Source organism: Octopus bimaculoides, chromosome 15 (genome assembly GCF_001194135.2).
Source record: "Octopus bimaculoides isolate UCB-OBI-ISO-001 chromosome 15, ASM119413v2, whole genome shotgun sequence".
Classification (NCBI taxonomy): Eukaryota; Metazoa; Mollusca; class Cephalopoda; order Octopoda; family Octopodidae; genus Octopus; species Octopus bimaculoides.
In genome coordinates this window covers 31,107,834-31,120,319 of record NC_068995.1, presented here as the reverse complement: position 1 = coordinate 31,120,319, position 12,486 = coordinate 31,107,834, and the positions used below count along the sequence as shown (strand labels likewise).

At 38.0% G+C, this 12,486-nt stretch overlaps 1 protein-coding gene across 5 annotated transcripts in view; it reads left to right on the top strand.

Annotated features, from left to right (window-relative positions):
* LOC106869377 (histone-lysine N-methyltransferase SMYD3) overlaps positions 1-12,486 on the top strand; it is a 95,702-nt gene that overhangs the window by 46,368 nt on the left and 36,848 nt on the right. For all 5 annotated transcript variants that reach the window (XM_014915101.2, XM_052973230.1, XM_052973228.1 and 2 more), the window contains one exon: positions 12,216-12,272. The gene's annotated coding sequence lies outside the window, so the exon portion shown is untranslated. The remainder of the gene's footprint in view (positions 1-12,215; positions 12,273-12,486) is intronic.

Here is a 12,486-nt window from a genome sequence, read left to right as displayed (position 1 = left end):
TCAAATGATAGAGTGGGGGGACAGAGGAGAGAGAAAGAGACAGCGAGAGAGAGAGAAAGAGACAGCGAGAGAGAGAGAAAGAGACAGCGAGAGAGAGAGAAAGAGACAGTGAGGGAGAGAGAAAGAGACAGCGAGAGAGAGAGAGAAAGAGGTGCCTAAAATAACGTTTCTATTTGACGTCATTTCTGATTGAACTGATGAGAGACAAATGAAGAAATCTGATAGCAAACCATTCCAGTGACTGGTTCTGGTGGGTTTTTACCGGTTGGTGTGTGTAAGAAAGGATTGGCGGCGGCGTGAGGGATGACTGTCGTCCTTCAAATTGAGTTTTTGCTGATGAAAGTGTATGTATGTGTGTGTGTGAAAGAGAGAGAAAGAGATGACTGTTGTTAAACACCAGGTTAACTCTATTAAACCAAGATAATTCTAGGTTTAACAGCAACATGTCACCTGTTGGCTTTATAGACCAGATCTACTCCATATTGTCATTGTAGCCTTTATACCAGATCCACACTACTGCTATAGTTTGTCCAAAAATTTCTGCCCTGATTTTATTACAGTTATTTTCCTTCCTTCGTTTTATATTTTAAGCACACACAAAGGGAGTTTCTGTTAATTAATTACTTGCATAATCACAGTTGCTTGAAGTTTATCAGTTTACTCTACCAAATATGTAAGATCTTACTATATTGTATATTTATACTGCACTGACTGAAGGTCGATCTTGAACACTGAACCTTATGAAGGAGATGACAGAGGACTGAGATATGTGCTGCAGAATTGAGATCCTAAAACCAAGGTGCTACATAAAAGGTATTGGCATGGGTGCTGGTGCCACTTAAAAAGCACTAGTGATGGTGTCACATAAAAGGGCAACCAGTACACTCTGTGGAGTGGTTGGCATTAGGAAGGGCATCTGGCTGTAGAAACTAAGCCAGAACAGACTATGAAACCTAGTGAAGCCCCTGACCTTGCTGGGTCCTATCAAATCGTCCAACTCATACTAGCATGGGAAACGGACTGTAAATGTTGATGATGATGATACCATTGTAATAGTTTCCCTCAGCTATGTTATGTTTGACTACAATATTCAAGGAATACTTTCTGAAGCTGCTAGGATGTTATTTGGGATCAGTTTGGCTACTGTTTCTAGCAGAGCAGTGAACTACAGTCTCCCTTGTTATTTATTATGTAGTAATTCTCTCATCACTACTTCAGACAATTGGACAAAATCACCACTTTGCTGAGAAGATTTAATAAGATTGAAACATAGCTGTAATTGCCTCCCATACTGACCTAAATAATGAAAATATTCAACATTGAGTTAACTTTGTCTTTTCTTCTACACATCATTATTTCTAATTAACTTTTTAATGTCAACAAGTATTAATTATATTATTTACATTTGACGGATATTTGTCCTCATCTTGTTTGTTGTTAACACAATGTTTTGGCTGATATACCCTCCAGCCTTTATCATATGTCTTGGGGAAATTTCGAACCTGGGTTCTCATTCCTAAGGTATTTTTCGATGGGCATATGGCATAGTGGTTAAGAGCATGGGCTACTAACCCCAAGATTCCGAGTTCGATTCCACGCAGTGACCTGAATAATAATAATAATAATAATAATAATAATAACAACATCGATGGGCCAACCAAAGCCTTGTGATTGGATTTGGTAGACAGAAACTGAAAGAAGCCCGTTGTGTGTGTGTGTGTGTATATATAAGTAATATTCATAGCCACTATAACATGGCTGTCTATTCAAGCGGATTCTACTGTGATTTTTTAACCCCAAGAGGACATCTCCTCTAGCTGGTTAACAATGCACAGCTACATCCAATAAAATTGTGAGCTGGGGAGCAAACCCCTACCATTTCCTAGCAACGGGACCAGCAGACAAGTCCTGGTTTCAGGCTATTTCTGGTACTCCTCAGTACTGGATACCTCATCTGCCAGTGATGATAGCAGCTTGCTTCTACATGCAATATATATATTTCAAACAAACTCACAGTTGCTGATTTTGCAACAAGCTGAAATGCTAGTTCTAAAATCTCTCTAAGAGATCAACGCTGTAGTTATACTGACAAGTAATATTCATAGCCATTTAACATGGCTGTCTGTTTGAGTGGACAGAAATTGCCTAAAACCAGGACTGATCTACTAGTCCCATCACTAGATGGTAGGGGTTCACTTGCAAGTTTATCGGATGCAGTTGTGCATCATTAACTTGTTAGAGGGGATGTCCTCTTGGAGTTAAAGAATCACAGTAGAGTCTGTTCAAACAGACAGCCATTTTAAAGTGGCCACGAATATTACTTATCAGTACAACTACTGCATTGATATCTTAGATTTTAGAACTAGCATTTTTGCTTATATATATGTATGTATCTGTGTGTCTGTGTTTGTCCCCAACCATTTCTTGATAACTGATGTTGGTATGTTTATGTTCCTGTAACTTAGTGGTTCGGCAAAAGAGACCAAAAGAATAAATACTAAGCTTACAAAGAATAAGTCCTGGGATCAATTTGTTTGACTAAAGGCAGTACTCCAGCATGGCTGCAGTCAAATGACTGAAACAAGTAAAAAAAAATGAAAAAAATATATGTTTATAAGGTTCTGGTAGGGTATTTCCAGAAAGGCACACAACCCGAGTTCTGGGCTATCAACACTGTTGGATTCCAGACTAATACCGAAATTATGCTTGGTAGGTGCCATGTCTTCTGATACCTGATCAAAAGCAGGGTGATCATATCATAGGAATATCTGACTTTGAGGTAAATCCAGCTGGTTTCTTTGAATGTTGGGTTCATCACTTTGAGCCAGAGACAGAGAGACAATTCATGCAATGGAAAAACCCCTCCTCACTTGCTCCAAGGTCATTTCATCTGCAGGGAAGGTTGATGACCTCAGTTTTTTGGAGGATACAAAAAGGCATTGTGTTTATCGGCTATCTTCAAAAGGGTTAACCATCAATGGAGTGTATTATGCCAGCTTACTGAGGCAGTTACAAAAAGATATCAAGACTAAATTCCCAGGAAGACTGATGAAAGGGGTCTTGTTTCATTGGGACAATGCTCCAGCACTCAATTCCTTAGTTTCAATGGCTGCTATGTATGACTGTGGCATTGAGTTGGTTGATTACCTTCCCTATTCTGATTTGGCTCCGTCTGACTATCATCTATCCCCCAACAGGAAAAACACACTTGGCTGAGAAGTAATGTCACAATGATGATGACATCATATTTGCTGTTGATGACTTTTTCAACCAACAGGATGAAAGCTCCTTCGACAATGGTGTCCAAGTACTGCAACACTGATAGAAGAAGCGTGTAGACCTAAAGGGAGACTATGTTGAAAAATAAACTTCATTTGGTCACATTCCATGAGAGTATCTTGGTTAGCTTAGGATCCTCCTCGTAGCTTGGAAAGAGATGACCTCCAACAATGCTGCCCACACACAAATGACAAGTCGAAAAAGAAGTGTTTACTAAGTTGCTCGACTTGTTATAAGTAGCAGTTAAATATCACTTAAAGTCACAGTCCATTGTATTAAGAAGTGAAGCACACCAGCAATGTAATATCAGATGAAGGATAAAAATTAAAATAGACAGGATGGTCACAACGGAAAACTTAAGCTCTTAGATCTAAAGATTAGGGCTGATCATGACTGCCTTGAGTCTAAGCAACAACAATAACAAGAGTCAGCCATTGACTGAGCAGTGAGGACGTGCACAGAGACACACACACACACTGAAATATTCTGTCTCTTCACATGATTCAGTTGTGAAGATGGGGTAGAGAATTGGCCATGATGGAAATAAATTTATTTGCTATTTGGGGATATTGGTAAAAAGTACAAAAGTGACATTAATTTAAGGCAATTTAAATAATTAAATCATGGCCACTATCATCATCATTGTTTTAACATCCATTTTTCCATGCTTGCATGGGTCAGACTGAATTAGTTGAGGCAGATTTTCTATGGCTGGATGTCTTTTTGTCACCTTCACCTGTTTCCAAGTAAGATATTTCCCTCATGACCAAACAAACATGTTTTCACAGAATGTTCCATTATGGTAACACTTGGTTACAACTATCACATGCTATTGAATCAAGGAGACAGTAACACACACACACACATTGGGTCATCCCATAGATAATGCAGTTTTTTTATACTTCTTTTATTTTTCAAAATTAAGACAAGCTTCTTTTTTAATCAAAAATATACTCTCCTTCATTTTCGAGAATACTCTTCCATCTATCTGGTAGACTTGCAAGGCCCCTCTTCCAAAATTCACTTGTCTGTGACGAAAAATAATCCTCCAGTACTGTTCTGACCTCGTCTTCAAAATTCATATTTTTTCTATCCATATGATTTTGAAGACTGCTGAATAAATGATAATCAAATGGGGCAATGTCTGGCGAACATGGTGGGTGGGGCATCATTTCCCATTCAAACTGCTCCAGCCTTTGGAATGTCATCCTTGCTGTATGTGGCTGAGCATTATCCTGATGGAAGAACACCTTTTGTCTTGAAACCAAAGATGGATGTTTTCCTTCTCGGGCTCACTTAAGCCACTCAAGCTGAATAATAATAGATATGGAACCAATGGTAACTTTCTGACCAGCCATAAACCAATGACTACATAAAAAACATACACACACACACACACACACACACACACACGCACACGCACACACACACTTTTTCAGTTTCTTTGTATCAAATCTACTCAAGGATTTGGTCAACTCAGGGCTATAGTAGAAAACACTTGCCCAAGTTGCCACACAGTGTGATTGAACCCACAACCATGTGGTTGGGAAGCAAACTTATCATACAGCTATGCTTATACTTTATAAATGTATCTCAAATTAATTAGAAAGCTGTGATGAATAAAGTGTTGTTTGAAAAGTATGGTGGCATGTTTCTATTTCATGAGACCTTGTCAGGGGAGCTTGGTGTTACAGTCATGAAAACCAAATAGTTAAGTGTATGCTAACAATATAGTGGGTAAACAAATGTTGACATTTATCTCATTCATACTATCTGCTTAACTATTTATATTTCATGCAGAGGATAACTTACTTCTCTCCCTCTCCTGTAGATAACCCTATTACCTTGACTTTTATCTGTATTTGTTTTACTCCCCCATTTTTTGAAAAATGTTTAGTCACTCGAGAGATAAACAATTTATTTTCACTGACTCAAACAATTAATGAGCAAATTAAGATTTTGTTCGGATTAGTTGCTTTCCTAGAAATAGTATTCAAATCTATCCTGCATTACATCCCAGTGTCTTAAAGCATGGATTTACTGGATAAATAGTCCTTAGTTCTCAGCACATAAGAGACAGGATGATCACAGTTGGAATGTTTTTGCTCAGCCTGGGCTGAGCTGGTGCTAAACAACAAGAACCAAGCTGTGGTGTTAGGTACCATAAGGCAGTGTCGTTCTTACTGTAGACAGCAGCAACACTGTAAACTAAGCAAGTGTTTTATTAACTGATTTCAATTCCTTCCTTGGATGTTTACCTTGGAAAGGGATGACCTCCACACATTCACAATTCCAATATACAATTAGAAGAGAAATCCTGTGAGGTTGTCATTTGGCCTAATAGAGATAGCAGTCAAATCTCCTTCAAATCACATGCAGCTGCTTAATTAAAAAGGACACATCAGGTACTGTAGACTATACTGTGTTTGACTAAGAAATATGGGATGGGCAAGACTAGAACACTTTTGGTGATAAACCTGGTGGATCAGTTAAACATCACCACCAATACAGACCTGGTTGATTAGGCCTGATCTGGGGTTAAACAGCATCAATCATAATCTCTGTGTAAAAAGGAGCAACTTCCTCATCAGAGAATCACTGGAGTATACAAATGGTGTATACAGTTGTCCCAAATGACTGAGCTAAAATGATGTCATTGAACAATGAATCATAGCATTGAAGGTTCATATCACTTCAGTCACTCACCACAATTTTCCAGGGACTTGTTTTACCTACAAACAAGTATCACATTGTTGTATGATGAAAGAGGTTCCAGCCATGATCATCCAGACATTTTTTTTTAGACATAGCTTATATACTATAGGATTACATTATTTAATGTGTTTATTTTCAAGACATCAGGAAGTGATTTGGCTGTTATTTTTAATAGGTCAAGAGGCCAGATAGAAGCTCTGTCATTGACTTGTTGGTTCATCATTGTAACATTATATAATAAACAACTGTTTCCATAATTTGCAGTGCTCAGTTTAAATGCTGCCATAATCTTGTGGAAGGTAACATCAACACTGCATCCTAGCCACAACCACTGTATTCACTTTCCAGGAATTTCTGAAGATTACTCAAAATATGGAACAAAAGTACTAAGAGCAGTGATGTGTATAAATACTAACTTGCTACCATTCAAATATGCTTCAGGAATATTCGAACCTATAGGAAAGCCGTTCACTGTATTTTGTTGTGAAGAAAATTTTTCACTGAAGACAATGTGATAAGAAGCTTGTTACTTTTCAACCACGTGGGAGCAAGCGTCATCTACTATAGCTTTGGGTCAACCACAGCTTTTCAGTGGATTTAGTAGATGGAAACTGGAAAAAGCCCATTATGTATATCATCATCATCGTTTAACGTCTGCTTTCCATGCTAGCATGGGTTTAACGATTTGACTGAGGACTGGTGAACCAGATAGCTGCACCAGGCTCCAATCTGATCTGGTAGAGTTTCTACAGTTGGATGCCCTTCCTAATGCCAACCACTCCGAGAGTGTAGTGGGTGCTTTTATGTGCCACCAGCATGAGGGCCAGTCTGGCAGTACTGGCAACGGCCATGCTCAAATGATGTTTTTACGTGCCATCTGCACGAGAGTCAGTCCAGCGGCGCTGGCAATGACCTCACTCGAATGTTTTGTTCACATGCCACCGGCACAAGTGCCAGTAAGGCGACACTGGTAACGATCACGCTCAAATGGTGCTTTTTATGTGCCACCGGCATGGAAGCCAGATCGCTGCTCTGGCAGTGATCCCGCTCGGATGGTGCTGTTAGCGCTCCACTGGCATGGGTGCCAGTCATCGAATTTGGTTCAGTTACGATTTCGCTTGCCCCAACAGGTCTTCACAAGCAGAGTTTAGTATCCAATGAAGGAAAGGTTGGCATGGGTGCCAGTCATCGAATTTGGTTCGATTTCGATTTCACTTGTTTCAACAGGTCTTTGCAAGCAGGGATTTGTGTCCAAAGAAGGAAAGGTATGTATAAGTGGGCTGGCTACACCCCTGGTAAAGGCCACGTGTGTATCTGTGTTTGCCTCCTGCCATCACTTGACAACTGATGCTGGTGTGTTTATGTTCCTGTAACTTAGTGGTTTTGCAAAAGAGACCAATAGAATAAGTACTAGGCTTACAAAGAATAAGTCTTGGGGTCAATTTCTTTGACTAAAAACTCTTTAAGGTGATGCTCCAGTATAGCCGCAGTCAAAATGACTGAAATAAGTAAAAGAATAAAAGAGTAAATATAAATACACTGAGTCAGTTTGCAGTGTTCCCTAATCAGGTTGGTGGATGCATGCATTTCAGAGTGGTTATCTCCTCTTCAGCACTAGAAACCGGATAAGCGGATGCTGCAAACCAACAAGACAGATAGGTGTGTTTACACCTGGTTACTGTGAGAAATTTTCTCTGTGACAAAATACAGTGATTGGATTTTTCTTATGGGTTCAAATATGCCTCAAGCATATTTGAACTGGTAACAAGTTTGCCTTTATTTAAAGGGTGACTCAACACCCCATGGTGTCCCACAGTTCCACACCAATCCCAGAAATCAGTAACAAAAATTAGTTTTACTTCTTATTCAACCCCACAAACTGGTACTTAATTTTATTGACCTTGAAGAAATAAAAACCAAAACTGACCCCAGTAGAGTTTGATCTCTAAATGTAAAGAGTCAGAACAAATTCTGTCGGGCATTTTATCCAACACTCTGCCAGTTCTGCCAAACACAATACAGTGAAACATGTAATAGCCAAAATTGCTGTGTTTCTCAATGTAGCACTCTCTTCTAATTGTGAAGAAAAAAAGCCTCTAGTTGGCCACTCAACTTGCTAAAACTAGCAGCTGAATTTCCCTCAAATTACACTCTTTAAAAAAATTGAAATCCCTAATGTATCTAGGACTACATTAGCCAATACATCTAGTGCCTCCATGTGGGTTGTTCAGTAAGACAGAAATAGCTGCTAAATTTCAGTCACACCTGAACATCTTTTTTAAAAATAGATAAGACATTATCTTGGGTACATTGTTGCTGAAACAAAAATTAGGATAGGATAGGATGGTCATGGCTGGAGATTAAGCAAGAACAACAGCAACCAGTGTCATTGAAGAATACCAGTTTGGAATGTTGAGGAATACCAGTATGCTCCTGCTATTAGACACTGATATATGATAGGAGGGGTTGGCAAGTCAGGAATGGATTATCTGAAACTATCTTTAGCAGAGACTTTCTAATAACTTGATTATACCCAAATAGACAAATACGTACAAATGTATCTTTTTATATACCTTTTACTTGTTTTAGTCATTAGACTGTGGCCATGCTGGGGCACTGCCTTGAAGAACTTTTAGTTGAATGAATTAACTCCAATACTTATTTTCTTTCATTTTCTAATGCCTTGGTATTTATTCTTTCAGTCTTTTTTGCTGATCCACTAAGTTACAGGGATGTAAACACACCAACATTGATTGTCAAGCAATGGTGGGAGACAAACACAGACACAAAGACACACATACACACATAGATATATAGATAGATATACAATGGGTTCCTTTCAGTTTCTGTCTGCCAAATTCTCTCCACTTCTAAGGCTCAAGGCTATAGCAGAACACTTGCCCAAAGTGCCACACAGTGGGACTGAACTTGGAACTATGTGGTTGGGAAGCAAACGTCTTGCCACACAGCCACACCTACACCTATATATGTGTGAGTGTGTGTATAATATGTACATACAGCACTATGTATGTATGCTTAGCAATTGATTAACCAATCACCCCCAACCATTCATCTACCATCTCGATTGATTGATTTTCTTCCTGAATAAAAACTTGCTTTCATTTCACTTAAGACGACAATAAAAAGAGCTTTTAGAACGAAACCATCTCTGTTTGTCATCATCATTATCATCTTCATCAATCAGCATCGTCATCATCACCCCCTCACTACCACCACCATCAATACTACTGTCACCACCACCATCATTACCACCACCACCACCATTATCACCATCATCAATAATATCACCACCACCATGGCTACAACAATCATCCCTCCCATTCTTGTGAACCATTCTGCTACCAGCAGCAACAGCAGTACTATCATTACCATCACCATAACAAAACCACCATCATGAACCCCACAATTACAACCGTGCTATTTTAATTTCTATATCATAAACACAAACTGTAAATAACTTAGAGCTGCAACACGCACACATAAATAAAGTGAAAAGTAGCGGTGGTGGTGGTTGGTGGTACAAACAACAAGAAATGTAAATAAAATTAGAGTAAATGTATACATATAAATATGTGTTATATATATGTGTGTGTGTGTGTGTGTGTGTTATATATATTTTATAAATAACATGAAGACAAGTTAAAAAAACAAGCAGTGTATTAGATTATTGCTCAGGTAAAATAGAAAGAGAAGTCTGTTTTTTGAGTGCATGCTCTTCTGCAGAGAGAATAGATGAGTGTGTGTGATTAAACGTGTATGTATGAATAGGTAGCATGTGTTTTATGTGAACACTCATGCATATATGTGCACACATACATACATATATATGTACGTACACACATATACACACACACACATTTGTGTGTGTCAATGCAATATGGCTGATGCATGGAGAATTAGATGAATAAGTCTAAAAAGTTTGAAGAAAATTTATAAAACCAATATCAAGACTATGAAATATAAGAATTTTCTATTCATAGATTAATGTCTGTGTGTATGTATGTATATATCTGATCATTATATATATATATATATATATATATATATCATCATCATCATCGTTTAACGTCCGTTTTCCATGCTGGCATGCGTTGGATGGTTCGACTAGGGTCTGGAAAGCCAGGAGGCTGCACCAGTCTGACCTGGCGATGTTTCTACAGCTGCATGCCTTTCCTAACACTAACCACTCCGAGAGTGTAGTGGGTGCTTTTTACGTGCCACCAGCACAGGGGCCAGAGGGGACTGGCATCGGCCATGTTCAGATGGTGCTCTGCAAGTGCATATACATGTGTGAGTGTATGTGCATCTGTGTGTGGTTTAAAACATGAAGGAAACCAAACAGTTTAACCAGAGGGTATATAGACAAAAGGACATAAATAGCTACAGGAAGGGGAAATTGGTTATTAGATATATTATATAATGCAAATTATTTATATACCTTGCTTTCTGCATTTTTGTGTATATATATATATCATATATGTTCTGTATGGTGTGTGTGTGTAAATGTATCTTCATCAACAATGAGTATCCAGATAATTTCATATTAAGAAGAAAGTCAAATTTAATAGATATGAAATCAAACTAGAATCAATCAAATTTAGTCTTCTTTACCAGAAATTGGCTACAAATGTTTTTTATCATTAGTGGCATGGGAAAAGAGGACTTGCCATAGGTTCTGTTCTTGATCAAGTTAATTTCATAATATATGCTGAGCTCCCAGAACTTTGCAATGTGAAAGGGCTCTTTAGTTTGCCCTTAATAAGAATTTACTTTGCATGGGAAAAGGATACACACAATACATGGGTTTTATTTGTCAATGGAACTTAAATAGGTGAAGATGACTATGTCTTGGAAAAGAAGATCACCAGAAGATGAAGGTTTCCAAACCTTAGTTGGATGGCACAAACTGACAGCAGCCAGATAGGTCCCTGCAGCCTAGTTCTGACCAACACATTTAATTCATACACACAGTTTTGAAGTTCTTACAGTTCAGTAAAATCCATCCAATATGTCTACAAATATGTCATTGAGGGATCTGACACTGCAATGTTTGCTCTGATAAAGTTAGCCTAATTCCATCTGGGACAATGCATCTGCATTAGGCTTTTTCATCTTTCCCATTCATCAAGATACTTCAGCATTCAACAACTTGCTGCCCACTTACTTAACACTAGAAAGACCGAGTGTGTTAATGAATGCATTTTGAAATCTTAATTGCACACAATTCTAAAATAATTGTAGATTTTGACATCATGATGCTTGACTTTTCATAGTTTTATAACATCTATAAACACTATAAATTATAGGTTGTTTGCACCACCTGTAAAAAACATAAAGTGCATACTGCCTATAAGGACCACATGCATCAATTGACACACTGGCAACTTTTGAAAATTGCACCTGCTTTTTTTATACATACATGTGACACCATTTTAGATATTCAGTAATTGCATGGACTTTACAGCTCACAAAACAAAACTGCAGTTTAGTCAGAATGGAAGGAAATTAACAGGAGTAGTAAAACAGGTGAAACCAGTCCATGAAACTGTGGTTTTGAAAGCCAAAGAGAAGCCTACTGTCACATTTATCTCATACCAGTGCAAAAAATCAAAATCTGTTTTTGTTTTGAGTACCTTACATCAATTTGTAGAAGTTCTTCCTGAAAATAACATCAGGAAGAAGCCTAACACCAGACTTTTTTATTACAAACATAAGGGAGGCGTAGACGTGCTTGACCAAATGGCAAGGCTTTATTCAGCTAAAGCAAGCAGAAGACAATGACGAATGCATGGTCTTCATAATATTTTGGATGTTGCTCTTATAAACAGCTGGGTAATATACACAAGTGTTTACAACTCATTCATTAGTTGACTGGAATATATTCAAAAAGTTACTGAAGAACTTTGTGGCGATTCACCTCATTGTTATTCATGTACTACCAAATGTCTAATCGAGGAAACATCTACCTCTAGAAATAAAGTCAGATGTACATGTGTGAAAACAAAATGCTGAAACAGAGTCACAGAAATGTATAGAGTCTGTAAAAAACCTCTGTGTGGCAAATGTGCACTAAAACATTGTGAGGAATGTTTAGAATTTCAATAAATTTGTTTCAAAGTATGTAACTATTGCAACTAATATCAGCTTGAAGTCATAAAATTCAATAGATTTATACATTTATTCTTTTGTTCTTGTTTCAGTGGCCATGCTGGAACACCGCCTTTGGTCAAACGAATCAACCCCAGGACTTATTCTTTGTAAGCCTAGTACTTATTCTATTGGTCTCTTTTGCGAAACTGTTAAGTTACAGGGGAAATAAACACACCAACATCGGTTGTCAAGTGATGGTGGGGGGGTCAAACACAGACAAACATATATATACATATATATATATACATACATACATACATATATATATATATATATATATATTATATGACAGGCTTCTTTCAGTTTCTGTCTACCAAATCC